General features: G+C 38.4%; 1 protein-coding gene across 1 annotated transcript in view; it reads right to left on the bottom strand.

Moving 5' to 3' along the window:
* The window catches only part of nck2b (NCK adaptor protein 2b), a 52930-nt gene extending 37635 nt beyond the window's left edge, over window positions 1-15295 (bottom strand). The window contains exon 1 of the mRNA XM_039667993.2: window positions 15095-15295. The gene's annotated coding sequence lies outside the window, so the exon portion shown is untranslated. The remainder of the gene's footprint in view (window positions 1-15094) is intronic.
* Window positions 15296-15570: the final 275 nt, after the last annotated feature.

The raw sequence follows: 15570 nt of genomic DNA, 5'->3' as shown, positions 1-15570 counted from the left end.
TTTTAGCCATTTAGCATTAAGAATGAAAATTTAGAATGGTTTCCAATACTTGTTTTTTATGTGTGTTTTGTCCACGGAATGGCCCTCATTTATCATACTTGTGTACAAACGGGCGTACTGTATTTGGCGTAATATTAAGCTTACACTCCTCTCACCACCCTATTTATGAAGCTGTGCGTTCCCTTTGAAATCCAGGTGTACGCAATGCCTGCCCTTGATAAATCCCGCGGCTTAAATGATCGTCATTAGAATAGCACTCCCCATATATTCAAGTCTCTGCTCCCCCCACGCCCTCATTTTACGGCATGGACAAACTGAAGATGGCAAAGAAGAGAAACTTCTCTGACGTGGAGCCGAAATGACCTATCACAATGATGATGTGATGTGGAGTACCATTCATTCACATTCATAATTGCATGACAATTTGTAATATTCTTATTATTATGATGATGATTTTAATTATATGACGCTTATTGTTATTTAGAAGAAGAATGTCGTTTTTATTATTTATATTATTATTAGTATTATTTAAAAAGAAGAAGAATGTATTTTTAAATTCATTTGTCAGTCTGAATTATTTTTTGGTCATTGAAAGCCTTCCATTACCGAACCCAGTCCGTGCGCACCTTCCGGGCCTAACCCTGAAACGCCAGTTAAAGCGCACAGGCTCGAAACTGAAGGAATCCATATGGCTACAAATCAAATGTTTTGGTAAAGTCACAAATTTTAAACATTGAAGGCCATGTTACACAAAAATAAACACTGAAGTTTATAATCACTATGTTTGTGTTTTTTGTGTGTTTTTTTTTACAGTGGGTCCATAGACGTTGGAACAGGGGGGGCGGGAGGGGCGGCCGCCCCCCCTCCTACGGCCGCCCCCCTCCCCCGGCCGCCCCCTAAATTCACCTAAGCACGGGCGTCAGTTTGAAATTTGCTGGGCACAGAGACACATTCGGAAGTGCTGGGTACAAACTTGTCAAACTGTGCAGCCTTTCTATTCAACCCATAAATAAATACGTCGATCCGCCAGACTTCATTTGACCGTTTTAATGGTCTAGTGGTAGCTCTTTTGCCCAGAGTGCCAGAGGTTACGGGTTCTAATCTGCCCTAGGTACAGTTTTTTTTCTCTCTCATCAAAACAGAATATGTCCATCTGTGGTTACAGTCAATATCAAGCATAGGACACATTTATTTTGTGATTTTACCGGAATGAATAGAGTCTCCGACGTAAAGGCGATTAAAGTGCGCGTCCGAGTGAAGACTGCGCACCACAGAGAACATAGCCTACAACTGACAGCAGCGGCAACAAGCGTTCCTCTTGATTTCAAAAACAAAACATTTTAGCGCTAGATCTCTTATTTAAACGAACTAAATTAATGCTCTGCTTAACAGGATATGTTTTATTCATGTTTAAAACGTTTTATTTTCCGATATATGGTGACTCAAGCACTGATGGATCGAGGAGCGGTCCATCAGTAGAGTCACCATATCGGAAAACATTTGGAATGGGTCAGACATAGCCCACAGTAATTCTGACTTATTATGTTTTTTAAAAGAATTTCGTTTTTATAAATTGTATTTCATTTTAATCAATCATTTTAATCAACAAGTTGACTGATAAATTCTCAGAAAATGGATTTAATACCAATATTTTGAAACGGTGCGTAATTCCGACAGCCCCCCCCCCCCCCCCCCCACCGGGAATCCCGCCCCCCCCTCTCACAAAATAGTTCCAACGTCCCTGAGTGGGTCATAATATATCATATCTTTTAGTTTGTCAGTGCATTTGTGGTGTTGTTTTTCTGCGCATTTCCTCACTAACTCAAAACGTGCGTACACCACCTCCTGAGCTGGTGTAGGATTTGAGCGTGCCGTACGCCAACGTCCATATTGATAAATCTCAAACTCACCGTGGTTTTTTGAGTGTACGCAAGGTGTACGCTGGAATTTTGGTGTACGAACTTTTGATAAATGAGGGCCAATGTGTTCAGAATGCATTGGAACTGACTGTCTTGTGTCTATGGCAAATGTGGCTTCCTAGACAAAAGCTTGTAGAGTCACAAACACAACCCATTCTGATGTGTGGTTAGGAGAGAATGAATGTGCAATCTCCTTCAAATTTGCAAAAAAAGACAAGCTAAAGTGATCATTACAGCAACAGTGTGAAAGAGCAATCATGTCTTTGTTCAAATAGATTTATTTCTCATGTTTGACATTTTGGTTCAAAATTGTCTGATGCCATAAGCTTTGAAGAACGTCCGCTCACATCAAATTTGAAATGCATTTGGGGATTGAGGTATCATTTCTTGTTCCTCAGGAATGCCTGGAGCCAACAATAAAAGCAAAATAGATAGACAAAGCCTCTCTTCTGTCTCCTCTCAAAAAGCATTAAACAGTTAAATGACTCAAGATCATACATGACGTGAATGCAGTCCAATCCGTATCCCTCTTTGCTCCCAGACTGGCTGGGACGAAAGCGGATCAATAACCCTGAGGCAGAACATGTTGCCTTCTAACTGCTGGCCACCAGAGCCCTCAAACACTGAAGAAAGCAATAGCTTTCTAAACACCGAATAAATTTGAATGTGTGCAAACACTTAGTATTTGCATGACATGTATGAGTAAAGACACAAAGTGTGTGAGTCAGAGATCTCTCTCAGAGGGATGACTAATAAGAACAATCATTAGGCCTGTCAGAGGGCAACTGCACAACATGGTTGTCCATTTTAGGTGATGCCACCTTTAGTCAACACGTTTTTCCCAAAAACGCTGGCAGAAAGCCAGACATTCATTTTATGAACAACAGACATTTAGAGCAGTAATTCTTAATTCACCAGTCACCACCCAACCAGCCGGGCCAAGGAAATGATGTTTGCAACAGTAAATGACTGAAATGTAATCAAACAGGAACACAAACTGCAGTCCTATCTAAATTGATACAGTACGTTCAATAATCGCTTTGCACTTTTCTCGAACTACTACATTATGAGAGGTGAAACCAGTGGTTGTGCCCAACGCACTACATTTGCATCCAAAAAACAAGTTCAAGCTCTGGAGCTTTTAAATAATCCAAACTGAAACTGAAAGGGCTCGGGTGGGTAACAATCAACAGAAAATCAAATCCTTTATGTTGTTTAACACATTTTTTTCAATCAGACCCTAAGACAAGCTAAATTTAATCCAAAGAAAAAGGCACATTAATGCCATATTTTGGTGTCCAGTGAACTGAAAATAAAACAGCTCATAATATTAAGTTTGACAATAAATATTTCATTAAAGATTAGATAAAATCCTATAAAACATCTATCCTATTCATTAAAAGTGCCACCAAAAAACATTAAAAATGCATTAGGCTCACATTGCCTGCTCAGTGTTAAAGGTGCAGTGTGTAGATGCTAGCGGCAACTAGCGGTTTGGTTGCAAGTTGAACTAATGGCTCAGCCCACTGCTCACCCCTACCTTTCGAAGAAGCTACGGTTGCAAAAACGGGACAAATATACTGTATCGTCGTCTGAGACAGCACAGAATAGCCAGAGTAAGCCAAGTTTCTGTACCATAGTCCATTATAAACCACATCATGGATAAAGTTTACAAAGACATAGTCAGGTGAGGATCAAGGGTCTTAATCTATAATATAATAATAATAATAATAATAATAATCAGCTGATTGTCTCAAAAACGTAACCAGCACATTTCTCCCCACATAGCAAACCCGTAATACAGCAAGGGAGAAGAACCACATGAAACTATCCAACTACATATTTTTTCTAACAGGGTAGTAAAAGTCTAGCTGGCTAATACGAGCTGTTATGCTGTAGGGCTGTGGCTGAGCTGGTTAAAGCATAAAGCGTTGTTTATAAATGACGTAATTGTAATTGCCATCCGCATGATCGCATTACCACATCACCTAGACACCATTTACAACACACAAATTAATAAATAATGAATACAAATATTGTTTGTTTTTTTTTTTCTCTGGTTTTGAAAACTCTTTGCGATCGACTTAAAATGCTTCCAAGATCGAGGGGTTGGTAACTCCTGTAACGTTACTGTTTTACGGTCAATAGAACTAAGCTGATTGTCAAAGCCATAACACGGCGAGGGAGAAGAAGTAAGTTACGTGAAACAATCCAACTACATATTTTACACCACTGATAAGGGAAAACTCACTACTCACGATGTCTATGGCTAGCTTCTAGCTTTCTGCGGCTTCTTTTTCAAAGCATGAACGAAACGCGTTCTGTAGCGCTGTTTGTTCACAATACGTCGACCTTCATAGAAGGGGGTGTCCGCGGTTATGTAGATATAAATGTCTCATTCTAAGGTAATAAAAACATAATCGGTTCATTGAGTAAGGTCTTTATACACCACTGAACACATAGTTATGGATCTTATATTGTCAATAGATCCTCAGAAATCTTACACATTGCACCATTAATTCCAAATACGCTTTATTTTAGTTTAGTGCTTATACGCCTCACACAACTGTTTGTGCCACAGACATTCTGATGACAAAACATGGTTTGCAGGCTTCCTCCCACTCCTCTGTTTCCTGTGTGATCAGAAATGACATGCGGTATCATTATTCAGAAAGCTAATAAAAGAACAATTGAGAAGACCCAAGTCATGCCATAAAAGCAGTGGAGAAGCAGTTGAGCACAGGTTTAAGCATGTTCATTCTGTCGCTGAAATGGATCTTTTAACTGACATTTGCGAACACAACAACATGTTATTGCATCATGTTTCAAACAGTGATGAGATACTGGCCAAGAAAGCCATTGGAAAATAAACCAATTTAGAAAAGGAAGAAAAAAGGCCTGCGACACACAGCAAAGACTTAAAATGTAGATATGTGTAAACATTTAGGAAACCATACAGCAATCGATCACGCAAGTATGAGTATGACCCATGAAGAAAACGGCACAAATGGATGAAAAGATTGCTAATTAACATCTAGTGAATTCTTAATGTGAACTAATGAAGACATCAGCTGACTAAAATAAGCTGGAAAGAGGAACAGCATAATGATTCAAGAGTGGGTAAGGATTCTTCTCGCTCTAGTCTAGTCTAAGACTTTTACAAGTAGGTAAAAATAGCCTGGCAGTGCCTGAGGGTGAAAATCAACATTTTCAACATTTTAAGGCCAGCTAAAAGCTACACCTGAAATACTGGAACTCTTGCAAATGAAGTGATCAGAACATTACTCATCCATCAAAGTTTCTGCCTGCTTCATTACCAAATCTTCCTCTCTACTTGAGGAATTAACATTCCAGTAAGTGTAAAGGCATTATTTGAGACAGAAACCATATAGATTCTATTAACATAACGATGACTACAAACTTGTTCTGTTTGCAATAGCCCTACTTTTCTATAACATGGTGTGCCGTGCTGGGCAACGCTGGTAAAAGGACGCTACCCTCTCGTTCACTGATCCATTTGGTCAAAAAAATAAATCTGTTAAATGTGATCGTTGCATAAAACTGAATAAAATATTGATTTTTATTATTATTATATTGATTTCACTTATTTTTGATGGCCCCTTTAACACATTCTGTTGACTATAAGTTACGTTGCACCAAAATGTCTACTAACTCTCATCAGAGTGTTTTATAGTAGAGTAGACTGGATGAGTTAGGGTTAGAATCAGTTGACATATAGTTGCAAAGTTACTCCTAGTCAGAAGAATGTCTGTTGGAGTACCATCACAAAGTGTTAGCAGATATTAAACAGACAGTCTATTAATACGCCAATGAGAGTTAGTTCACATGTAGTTACAAAGTTACTTAAAGTCAACAGAATGTTTAAAAGGGACCATCCAAATAAAGGGTTACCAATAAATTCTATATTTCAGTTACTTTCAATTAGTGTTATATTATTTTATTGGCTTGTATTTTTTAAATTCAGCATCATAAAAATGGTTGAATTTCATTAAAAAAATTGGCAACATTAAAATAGGTGCAACTAAAAGTAACAGGTTGACCAAGCTAATGATGTCCATACATGCCATAGAAGAGAGATTTTTTTTTTCTCCTAGTTCACAAAAGATGTGTTTGTAAGTCAAGGTAATCCATGATAGAAAAAAAAATATAATATCTCTGAATTTGCACAAATGTCATCAACATGCAAGAACATGCAAAAGTCGTCAGAGGTCACCCTTCCTCCGGAACTTGATTCTCTCATGAACGTGTGTACGGCAGTTTGCCGGTGATTATAGTTTATAAAAATGTCAATTGATTCTAACAAAACCCAATGCTTCGCTTCAGAAGGCATTTATTAACCCGCTGGTGTCCTATGGATTACTTTTATAATGGATGGATGTGCTTTTTAGAGCTTCAAAATCTCAGCACTATTGTTACAAAGCCGGGAAGAGCCAGGGTATTTTTTTTTAATATAACTCCAATTGTATTTGGCTGAAATAAGAAAGTCAAATGCACCTAGGATGGCTTGGGGGTGAATTAAATGAAAGTAAAAGTAAATAGTGAAAGTACTGACAAGGTTTGGGTGAACAATTCCTTTAAACTTTGAAACCCATTTTCAATAGTATGAGTTTTCAGGCCCCCAAAACAAATCGGCCAAAAAGCATAAAAAAGTTTTCAGTTTTTGGTCGAAACTGGTGTCGTGTAAATAGCCCTTTAGTCAACCAATCTTTTATTGGTCAGAGAAAAAAAAAAGTTGTTATTCTGTTGTTATTCTGATGAAATTAGACATCGACATTGTTTCTCATGTTTAATACAAAGCTGCTTAATTTTAAAGGCACAATATGTAAGATTGTTTCGCCACAAGAGGGTGCAACTTCCAACAATGACAAAGGCGTAGGTTGATGACGCAGTAATGAGCTGAATGATGGGACTTGCTGTCAAGCTGATGGATCTAATAATGTTTATGGATGAGTGCAAACAGCGCTGTTTCACTTGGTCTAACGTTACACAATATTTCTATACGTTACCAAGACACAATGTTAATAATTTTATTACAGGTATCAATCTGTAGATGTCAGATGATCTCATGCTTGCAGTCTGTCCCTCCCTATTATAATAAATTAGAGTTATTGTTTTAGGTTTATAGTATTTTTGTTTCATTTCTGTGTCAAACTCATGTTCTCTTGTTCTTAGAGTTGTTTTTTGTCCTCTTTTAATATTGATGAGGTTCTAAATAAGGTCATAGCTTATATAACTGTACAGCAGTCTGCTTGATGGCTACAGATTTAAAGGGAAAATATTCTACTTTTTTTGTACCATTCAATCCACTTATGTTGTTAGTCAACAGCTGTCATGTGAAATTGAATGGATGTTTTTTTTACACAGTACCATTAAGCCTTCTCTATTTTGAATGGCTATTATGTGCATATGTGCATTTAATGTACAGTAAGTTATCTGTATAAATAACATCTACACCAAATTTGTAAAAAAAAAAAAAAAAAAAATGAATGAGAGCAAAATTTCATGTTTTTTAATCATGTCATTTCATGTCTGTCACCATGATTATGTAATGGCTATGGCAGTATGAACAGAAACCGAGGATGGTTCAATTCACTTTGGCCGTTTCTCAATATGCGTACTTGTCTGTACTTGTGTTCTTGTGGACTTGTGAAACGTCATCAGTCGCTGCCGAAGTACTGTTCCAATTCAAAGTTCGCATCTAGCCAAGTCCACTTCAAATCCCCGGATGTGTTCTTGATCCGCCCCGTTTACCGAGGATGCATCGAGAGGTGACTTGTGTGGACTTGAGATAGCCAGGTATCCCAGAATGCACCTCGCACCAACCAGCAAGCGTCAATGGGAGAGGAGAAAATCCGCGAAATATCAAAATACTACTGTTACTGAGTCATGAAATGTAATTTTAAGAGTGTTTCAGGCGAGAATGTGGTTGTTTAAATCTCAAATCTGTAGTTTATTTATAAAGATAGCGCCTATATTGTAAAATGCATCTGACGTTTTCGGAGTTCTGACATCCAAGCCTTCAGCGGACACTCAGCGAGATCAACCCCGACTGGAACAGCTTATCCTCGGCTAGTGCTTCTGACGTTTGCCGCCGGCTCTGATCTCTCTAGTCTAGTGGATAAACCTTGACGTATAACTCGTCTTGTGTATAAGTCTATCTTTGGTCTCATTAAACTATAATTTGTTCCATGGCGCAAAAAAAAAAAAAAATAGTTTTTAAGGTTTCATGGCTATTTTTTTTATATTGTCTTCACTAAATGAACAATAAAATAAAATGACATAACCCTGTCTCTGTTTGATAAATGTCAATAAAAATCCAATTTTTCATATTTTTAAAATGAAAACAAAAAGATCATGTTCATTTTGTTATAAATATATGCAGTGAAGAGAATCGCGTAGCCTGAACCACATGGCCATTAGGCTATTATAGGCTATGTTGTTTTTTGTTAATGAAGAGTCAGAGGGGTGTTTTATAAAATATTTCGTCTTATTGTTGACGAAAAGATGCAGAGTTGTAGCAAATTTCGTTTTATTGTTGCCTAAAATATAGAGTAGAGCGTGCTGAGTGACGCGATCAAGTACGCTCTGTTCCATTTGCAGAAAAACCGGACTTGCGTCCTCGCATCCTCGGGAGTTCGTTCTCCGGAGTCGAACTTGCAAGTCTGAACTACCAAGGACGCAAGTCCGAAGTCTGCGTACTTGGTATTGAGAAACGGCCACTGTGTATACAGACAGGAGCCATCTTAAAAAATAGTCTCGATAAGTCAAACCACGAACGTCGTGCTGAGTGATCTGAACTGTATGAATTTCAGCGAACTTCTGAACTGTATGAACGGCGTTCGGGGATCAACTTAACGAGACTATTTTTTAAGATGGCTCCTGTCTGTATACACGAAGTGAACTGTCTTCATAAAGTATCTTCTTATTAAACGGTCTGTACACTTACAAAGTTCTCAATGCTTCGTTTTGCATGTATGGAGCCTCATTATGTTACTGTGTTAGTGTGGGGCTATTTTGAGCCTTGTTAGTGGTATAAACTAGTGATTTCTTTTTACTTAGTCAATGCCCCCATTACTAGCATTATACGGTAAACAGTTTTTAGAAATAAAACTATTTACATTCCATTATCATGAAAACAAATCCCAGAGAACGGTTGACTATGTACTGATGTTTTATTAGACCAAAGGTTCATTGTTCGCCGGAGTTCTCCTTTAAATATTCTTTCTTAGCCCTGAAACACAAACCAATTTTTAATGGTTTCCATATATACTGTTTATAAGTAAATTAATCTCATAAACAGGTTTTACAGAGTTAAACAACTTTTCAGCACAAATAATACATATGCTGTTAACTCCACCAAAAATGGGTCCCAATTAAGTGCCTTGCCATTACCTATTTTTTTTTTTTTTGTAAACAGCGGGACAAATCAAAATTATTTTTGTGGTAATCATCAACATAATGCCACAAATGTTGTCGATTGAGCTTAACTTGTACTAAACTCTATATTTTCAAATAGTGGAAGATGTGGTGCAATAGCCAGTCATGTTGGAAAAAAATAAGTATGAGAAAACTGTCATGATGCTTCTCATGCGCATCACGTAAAGTCAAAACACATGGACATTGTGTAATCTGCCACTGTCAATATTACATTAGCAGGATCTGAGATTTTGAATGACATTCAAAATCTGATCAAAGTTAATCAACAACAATCTTTTCCCTCCGTTTCCTTAACGCTATCTTTCTGTTCAAAATATTTTTAGAAGCACAAACAGTGCCCAAAGTTAGGTACTGTACCTTCCTCAAGGTCTTCTCTGAGATAATGCTCAGCAGGAGCTCATTCTGGAGATCCAGATTTTAAACAATGCCCTGACAGAAACAAGAAGTCGCAGTTCAAGTAATCTGTCCTCTTCATGGTAACTTTTAACAGAGCCTATTTTTGGAAAACTTAATACTTTTTCCTGGCACCGATGACAAGCTGTGCACTGATGAAATATTGAGATGCTAGATTTTCCCAGACTGTTAATAAAATATGCATCATCCACGCTGAGCTGCAAATTGCTCTGTTCCTGCGCTGCATGGGAGAGAGAGCATAAGACTATAGGACAGATTCTTAATAGCGCGCCGCTATTATTTACAGTTACAACAATTCTGAACACAATGCAACTGAGAAGCTAATGTTTTAGTAAGTGTTGGGGAAAGTTACATTACAATATTGGATTACTCCCTAAAAGAGTAACTAATTTTTTAAGGAAAGTAAATAATGCTTTGAGTTATACTTTTTACCGTAATTTTTCTAAAAAAAATTTTTTTTAAAAAGGCAAATGAAAAAGGCCTTTCACAACAAAAGTCAAAAGAATAAGCCTCAGACAGAAGGAAATCCAAATTCATGTCTGTAGAGTAGAACGCAGTTCAAACAAACCTTTCAGCTGTCCTGCCATTCTGGACTGAGGTAGAAGAAAGTTAAACACTCTTACTTAAAGCTACAATACCTAAGATTTTATGCCACTAGAGGGCGCTACATTCAAAACAACAACAACGGCTTTGCTTGATGACGCAGTGGAGGAACGCGGAATGATGGGAACTGTTGTTTTCAACTCCACCGTGGATAAATCAGTCAGACGGGAATTGAAAATTAGTTATCATGGATGAGGTAAAGTTCGATTTCTATAACTGTTGCGTTTAATGACATGCTTGTTTTTCATTAAACTGAAAGAACCGCAAGAAAAGTAAGGTTTAAAAGTAAATTAGTTATCACAGATGTTAGGGGAGAGCCGGGACGATTGAAACACTTTTCAGATAAACGTCATTTTCTAAGATACAGCCAACAGTTCACATTCCGAGAAGTATTTGCGGTGAATATGACCTTACGATTTTTCACATCATATGCATAGACAACAAGACATTCTAACAATAATACTAATTGTTTTACATCGTTTACTGACATGAAATTTGAATACAGAACACAGTATTACTCACCTGTCAAGTAAAACACATGCAAGATCGCCATCTGGGACAATAAATCGATGCATCGGGATTCAGGGAGAAGATTTTCGGTATGCATCACAATTCTCTCTCCAATCGATTCTGAGCTTCATTTTTAACAGCAGATGGCACTATAGGCTAGTTTTTACCCACACGCTCAAATGCTCATGAAGAAGAACGCTGAAGAGTGCTTACGCTATTGTACACTGTTCACTCTTGACTCCTCTTCATGATAGATTATTGCTGATTTCTTTTTTGGTGTTGGTTTTATTAACTTTTTTATTATTCATTTCTTACTATTAAGAAATGATTTTTATAAAACAAGCTTTTCCTCCTTCGTTTACAAAAGAATTTGCTTCCACATGAAAAAAAACAAAAAAAACGCAAAAACGCAACACTATGAAGTGCTATCAAGAGCATTCCAAACCAACAGGTGGCGATATAACCCTGACCATAAAGCAATTATGGCCAATCAGAAGCCTGGAAAAAATGGTATTACCGTTTCTGGTTCCGACGTCACAAGCCAAAATCTCCACACGACAACACTGCAACCTTTTCGTTCCTAAACATCTTCAGCCTGGCATGAGTTTTCAAAAGGGTTCGGTTTCAGTGACCAGATACTGCATTTGCGTGTGGACGAATGGCCAAATGGCGTAGAAAAAGCTGCGGTTTTGAAGTGTTTGCGTGGACAAATGGCCAAAAGGCATAGAAAAAGCTTTGGTTTTGAAGTGTTTGTTTGGACGATTGGCCAAACGGCGTAGAAAAAGCTGTGGTTTTGAAGTGTTTGTGTGGACGAATGGCCAAACGGCGTAGAAAAAGCTGTGGTTTTGAAGTGTTTGCGTGGACGAATGTGTTCGCGCGGACGAATGGCCAAACAGCGTAGAAAAAGCTGTGGTTTTGAAGTGTTCACGTGGACAAATGGCCAAACGACGTATAAAAAGCTGTGGTTTTGAAGTGTTCGTGTGGACGAATGGCCAAACAGCGTAGAAAAAGCTGTGGTTTTGAAGTGTTCGCGTGGACGAATGGCCAAACGGTGTAGAAAAAGCGGTGGTTTTGAAGTGTTCGTGTGGACGAATGGCCAAACGGCGTAGAAAAAGCGGTGGTTTTGAAGTGTTCGCGTGGACGAATGGCCAAACTGCGTAGAAAAAGCTGTGGTTTTGAGGTGTTCGCGACTTTGCGTGGACGAATGTGTTCGCGTGGAGCCGTGGACGAATGGCCAAACGCCATAGAAAAAGTTGTGGTTTTGAAGTGTTCGCATGGACGAATGGCCAAAAGGCATAGAAAAAGCAGTCGTTTTAAAATGTTCGTGTGGACGAATGGCCAAATGGCGTAGAAAAAGCGGTGGTTTTGAAGTGTTCGCATGGACGAATGGACAAACGGTGTAAAAAAAGCTGTGGTTTTGAAGTGTTCGCGTGGACAAATGGCGAAACGGCGTAGAAAAAGCTGTGGTTTTGAAGTGTTTGCGTGGACGAATGTGTTCGCGCGGACGAATGGCCAAACAGCGTAGAAAAAGCTGTGGTTTTGAAGTGTTCACATGGACGAATGGCCAAACGGCGAAGAAAAAGCTGTGGTTTTGAAGTGTTCGCGTGGACGAATGGCCAAGCGGCGTAGAAAAGCTGTGGTTTTGAAGTGTTTGTGTGGACAAATGGCCAAACGGCGTAAAAAAAGCAATGATTTTGAAGTGTTCGCATGGACGAATGGCCAAACGGTGTAGAAAAAGCTGTGGTTTTGAAGTGTTCGTGTGGACGAATGGCCAAACGGCGTAAAAAAGCTGTGGTTTTGAAGTGTTCGTGTGGACGAATGGCCAAAAAATTTATTATTTCACAAGCAAAGTAATGGTCAAGTTGAATATTCTTATGGTAAATAGATAAAAAAAAATATAATAATAACAATAAGGGAGCATAATATCCCCCCAAACCACTGCATAAATGTATAGTTGAGAAGTAAATAAAAATGTTGATATATCATTGTATTATTAAAAATTTATATTTTTTATTTTTTACTGTATGAGGACCAATAGAGGGTTAAATATCATCTTATTATAAGACATAGGCCTATATCTGAGAAACACATTGACAACAACTGATACATGCATTTATGTTGCATTTCTGTATGCAGTCAGCTATAGACATAATGTAGCCCCACCAGTTTTCAGCGCTGCTCTCATTGTTTTCTGTCTTATCTTCTGGATTGTATTTCCACAGCATGAAGGTAGGACCTTGCGGATTTATGAATGAACCGCTCGTTTTAAAATCTTCCCGGTCTACTGAGATTTATGACATCTGCTTCAAACATTACAATGTTCATTGTAAAAACTGTTCCAAATAGATTTGTCTGACTTATTTCATGTCAGGCTTTACAGGATTAATGTGCCATTGTAAAATATTCTGATAAGAGCCACAGCTAATTCATATTTAAATTAAAAAGAGATGGATCATAAAGCATAGTATTACTGCAATACATGACAGTCAAGCACATTAACCCTGTATGACATTTGCATTTACATTTACAAACAATTTTAAATTGAGCTTCAATCTGATCTACGAAGGGGAAGTCTTTGAGAGGGCTGAACGGCATCTGACCTGATGCAGAGTGAGAATTGGTAAATTTAGCACAGTCATCGTATGATATGTGTAATGAATTTATGACCAACCGGATTTCCACTTTCGACTACAGCCACTGAATGAAAATACCAAGGGAAATGGTGCCAGCAGCTCATTATTCTTGCCCTATCCGATTTTCGTGCCCCTGTGCCAAAAGCTCGCAAATTAGAGAACTACGGGATTTAGAGCAACAGTCCAATTCCTTTATCTCTGGCATGCACACACGGTCTGGAATACAGCAGAGAGAGCCAAGGATGCTCCCTTCCACAGAAATATCACAGGAGGGGAAATGCTGTGCAACAGATGCTAAAGAGAAAGGCAGACATAGGATATTGACCGATGTCAACTGTCAGGTCTACTAATCAAATACATCTGGTGGATCCCTGAACAACAACACCACTGAGCAACAGCATTAACAGTCAATTATTTTAAAAGTTATTTTATATTTTATTGTGTTGTTTGAATAACTTAATTGACTTAAACATACCTACCAATCAAGGGATACTTATTAAATCTCACCATATCGTCCAGACCTGTATTGCTTTCTTACTTTTGTTGAACATAACAGAAGACATTTTTTTTTCCATAACATCAAAGTCAATGGGGTCCAAAGTTTTTTGGGTCCCAATGATCCACAAAATATCAATTGCAAGTTAAACAAAATGCATACAGGTTTGGAATGAGGGTGAGTTTGATGACATACCCCTTTAAGCATGAATATGTATATTTAGATGAGCTTGACCACCATTTAATGAAAACTGGTTTATTAATATTAATTACAGGGCAATCGTTTGCACTGAGCAGAAAATGTAAACAACAGTTTCAGGAATGTATGCAACCAAACAGGTTAACCCAAATATTATGAAATATTTATTAATAATAATAATCAAGATCATTAAAAAAACTGTTCTGCATAATATTGGCAAGTTAATAATTGCTATCAGTAAGCTATCTGTTCAAGTGAAATCAAGTTTCCTCTATAATAAATATTAAAATGGAAAAAAAAAAATCACTTTTCTATGAAATTGAACACATAACAATTGGTATTGGCTCCTAGTGATCCAAAAACATCCCAACTGCAACATTCTAGGATTGCAGTGTTTCTTTGCAAGACTATTTCATATATTACGATGACAAAATGAAAGTCTACAATCAATGACAAGTAAAACATGCGTTCTTGCGTTGAGACGTTGCACAGTGTCACAGAAAAACAAACAATATCGCAAAAAGTCAACTGGTTTCGGTACCACTAATAGCACCTCGCTCTGATTCGCAAGGAAAGATTCGAAGACTCGATTCTTACTGACCTCGCTGCTATTGTACTGGCGTGAGCACACAAAAGCTTCATTCAGTATTTAACCAGCGGCAAATTCAGAAGACAAAATCACTGTACGTGTGACTTTATGAGTCTTACGTTGGGTTATAAGCGAATTAAATAACGCTTTCGCTTTTCAGCAAGACTTTTTCGTCTCGAAACCTATTGCAGTGAACCACGAAACACCGAATACACCTCCCGTCAAGCTGCCAAACACGCTCACGCACCAACTTTATGCGCTCGTCGTTCTTTACCTTTACAGGTTGCCTCTGGACAGAACGGGGGGGAACGAAGGGATGCGGGTGGAATCGGCCGTTCGGTGTGGGTGCATGCAGAAGAGGGCTATGGAAATCCCGTTCAGAATGTTTGCCGTTGTCCTCCTAGTCCTTCGTTCGCAGGCCCTATAGGAACTCCACCGCAGCGTTCTCGCGCTTTCTCTCTCTCTCAGTCTCTCGCTGTCTCTCTCTCTCTGCTGCTCAACCTAGCGCTCGATGACGTCACCGCTGCCAGGGCTGGACTGCTCAGGGCGAGAACTGTTCGTGATACAAAAGCGAAAAGCAATATACAAGATTCACATGCATTTCCAACTTGTTTGTCATGTGTTTATGTGTAGGCTACTAAAAGCTAAGTGAGATCCCACCTAGACTCTCTATGAACCAACCTAGGTATTTAGGGAATTATTTTAGATTTAGATTAATGGGGTTATAACTGATTATTGGCCTAAGTGCAA

Source organism: Pimephales promelas, chromosome 8 (assembly GCF_988280905.1).
Source record: "Pimephales promelas chromosome 8, fPimPro1.hap1.1, whole genome shotgun sequence".
Classification (NCBI taxonomy): domain Eukaryota; kingdom Metazoa; phylum Chordata; class Actinopteri; order Cypriniformes; family Leuciscidae; genus Pimephales; species Pimephales promelas.
Note: the sequence above shows the minus strand (reverse complement) of the source record. Positions and strands in the feature narration are given on the sequence as shown.